Here is a 3,520-nt window from a genome sequence, read left to right on the forward strand (position 1 = left end):
AGGAAGAAGGCGAAGTTGTTCACTCCATACCTATTCAATATAGTAATTGTAGTCTTGGCTAGAGCAATAAGACAACTTGAGATTTCAGAGGATGCACATTGAGAAGGAACAAGTTAAGGTATCTTTACTTGTCAATGATATGATAGTGACATAAGTGACCCAGAAAAAACATCCACCAGGCAACTATTACAGCAGATAAACACTTTGGGGAAATTACCTGGATACAAAATTAACTCACAAAAATCAGTGACTTTCCTAGGGAAACAACACATTTTACAATAGCCTCATATAATATGTCATGGGGTAAGCAAGAGAAAGATTTATACAATAAAAACTTTAAGACATGGAAGAAAGAAATTGAAACTATCAGAAGATGGAAAGTTTTCCCATGCTCATGGACTGGTAGGATTAATATAGTAAAAATAACCATCCTCAAAAAGCAATCTATAGGTTAAATGTAATTCCCATCAAAATTTAACAAAATAGATTTTGAAATGAAAGTTTTAAATTTCATATGGAAACACAATAAACCCAGTGTACTAAAACAATTCTGAATAATAAAAACTGCCTAGGTATCACTGTCCCCAATTTCAGAGCTATAGGAAGCAACATGGTATTGGCACAAAATAGATCCACAATGGAATGTATTAAAGACCCAGATGAGTTCACACGCCTGTAGACACCTGTTTTTTTTATGAAGAAGCCAGAAACATCTTGGAAAAAGCGTCATTGACAAATGCTATTCAAACTGAATGGCTGTATATAGAAGTCAAATAGATCCATACTTTATCACCCTGTACAAACCTTCACTCCAAATGGATCCAAGACCTCAACATAAAACTAGCTGTACTGAACCTGATAGAAAAGAAAGTGAGGCCAGATGGTGGTGGCACACACCTTTAATCTTAGCACTTCAGAGGCAGAGGCAGGTGGATCTCTGAGTTTGCGGTCAGCCTAGTCTACAAGAGCTAGTTCCAGGACAGACTCCAAAAGCTACAGAGAATTGCTCGCTTCAGCATCACATATACTAAAATTGGAGCAGTACAGAGAAGATTAGCATGGCCCTTGCACAAGGATGATACACAAATTAGTGAAGTGTTCCATATTTTAAAATACCTGAATTCATAAAAAGCTTCAGATGGAGAATCTCATCGGGATTATAAACCTTGGACTACACAGAATTGCTCAGTAAAGGATTTGGGGTTTCCTCTCAAAAGATCATCCTCCTGCAGTTGAATCACTTTTCTGAATGAAGATATCAAACTTTCAAAAAAATAAATAAATAAAAGCTACAGAGAAACCCTGTCTCAAAAAAACAAAAAAAAAAGTGAGAAATAACTTGGATCTCATTGGCACAGGAAAAGACTTTTTTTTTTTTTTGGTTTTTTGAGACAGGGTTTCTCTATAGCTTTGGAGCCTGTTTTGGAACTAGCTCTTGTAGACTAGGTTAGCTTCAGACTCACAGAGATCCACCTGCCTCTGCCTCCCGAGTGCTGGGATTAAAGGCATGTGTCACTGCCGCCCAGTAGGAAAAGATTTTCTGAAGAGAACACTGTTAGCACAAACCTTAAGATTAATAATTGATAAATAATACGTCATGAAATTGAAAAACACACCATCATTCAAAGGGACAGTCTACAGAATAGGAGATTTTTACCAACCACGTATCAATAAAGATATCAGTAATCAGTACAGGTAGATCTCCATAGGGAAGAGAAGTAAAATAGATAGAATGAATTGAGGATGAGTACTGGAACTGGAAGATCAAGTGGGGAAGACAGGGCACAAGCTAAATAATACAATCATAGAAAGCTGAAGTTATTGACCATTTGAAAGGTAGTTTGGAAACCTAAAAGCAATAGATGCTTCCTTAAAATATATACATATATGATGGTGATCTAAATGAAATTACCAAATAATGGAGGTGACAGAGCCCCAACTGAACATCTTTTGTTACCAAATGAAGCTTCATTGCTAGTAATGGATTACATCTAACTTAGTTGTTGACCAACAGCTTCCCAGGCTATGTCCAAGACTATAGGTTGCTCTCTGGAAACTAACAGTGATGATAAGACAACACCTATAAAAACTCACTGAACATGGATAAATCAAGCTGATACCTACGTAAAGCCTTCACCTTTGTGTGAAATGTACTCTGCACACAACTAAAGCAATTGTAAAGACCAACCTAGCTACAATCCCTTTGATATGCAGTGGTGGCCTGCCTGAAGTATATGTTTTAGCAATGGTTACAGACTTGTGGGCACAACCAACCAATATTTGATTTGATTCCTCTCCGTGAGATGGAATTCATCTGACAGTGCTAGGGTGACCAAGAACCTAGGGACCTAAGGTAAAACCAAATACTACTGTTCTAAAAGAATATAGCAATAAAATGACTCTTAATGCTATTCTACTATACTCAGATCAGTATTGTACAGCTGTCATCAAAGAACCTTCCTTCTACCTCCTGCAGCAGATGGGAATATACAGAAACCCAGAGTCAAACAATATAAAGAGTGTGAGAGCCTTCTTCAGAACATTCAATGTCTTCATCAAACCCCTCCTCTAATATCTTGCAAAGCCTTGTGGTAGTGGAGGCAGAAATAGTGTAAGAGCCAGAGGGGATGGAGGATATTAACAAAACAAGGCCCTTTAAATATCAGGATGGGTGCACATAAGAACTCAGAGTCTAATATTGCACACACAAGGCCTTCATGGGTCTGTATCAGGTGGAGTCCTAGAGCTGAAAGGAGAAATGGTACATGCCTTTATCCCTAACCCAGAAGTAATTTTCGATTAATAACTACTTGGAAATGGAAATTTAGTTTTTTCCCCCCAGGGAAATCTCCTTGGGGAAACCAACTACTCTTACAGTAGACTGCAGGCCCAGCTGTAGATGGCTAACAGAAAACAAACTCATTAGCATCTTTAGAGGTTCCTTTTTTCACAATGCCATATCAGGACTTTTTTTCAAGTTTTATTTTTATTTATATTTTACCTTTTTCTTTTTACATGCCTTTGCGTATATGTAGCATCAACTTAAATGTTGCATGAGATACTTGAATATAAAAACCAGAATATGCAGTCTTTCTGTATCTGTGCCAATTTAATTGTTCCTTTTCTTGAGTTCTTTTCCTTCTCCTTGTTTCTAATTCTGATATGTTAGATTTTGTTCTATCACATTTTATATTTTTTGAAGCTTATTTGTTTTCTAATGAGAGATAGATATGGAGAAGATCTAAATGAGAAGGGAGGTTGGGAGGGGTAAATATAATCAGGACATAGTATATGAGAAAAATATTTTAAATAAAAGGAAAATTTTTTAAATGTTGAATATGTTTTGTTTTCCAAAGTCATATTTTTATTATTTTATTTTCTTTCCATACTCTCTAATTTAAGTATTATTAAATCATGAAGTTTTATTTACTTGTATATCACTTTCTTGCTCTTTCAGTGATTACCAGTAAATATTAAATGTGTTTTTCCTTCAATTATAGATTAATAATCATATTTTCAA

At 35.8% G+C, this 3,520-nt stretch overlaps 1 non-coding gene across 1 annotated transcript; it reads left to right on the forward strand.

Moving 5' to 3' along the window:
- The first annotated feature begins 1,003 nt into the window (after nt 1-1,003).
- Nucleotides 1,004-1,110, forward strand: LOC125413241 (U6 spliceosomal RNA). Its single transcript, XR_007235901.1, has one exon. It is a non-coding gene; the product is annotated as a U6 spliceosomal RNA (small nuclear RNA).
- Nucleotides 1,111-3,520: the final 2,410 nt, after the last annotated feature.

This window comes from Myodes glareolus, chromosome 2, assembly GCF_982192425.1.
Source record: "Myodes glareolus chromosome 2, mMyoGla1.1, whole genome shotgun sequence".
NCBI lineage: Eukaryota > Metazoa > Chordata > Mammalia > Rodentia > Cricetidae > Myodes > Myodes glareolus.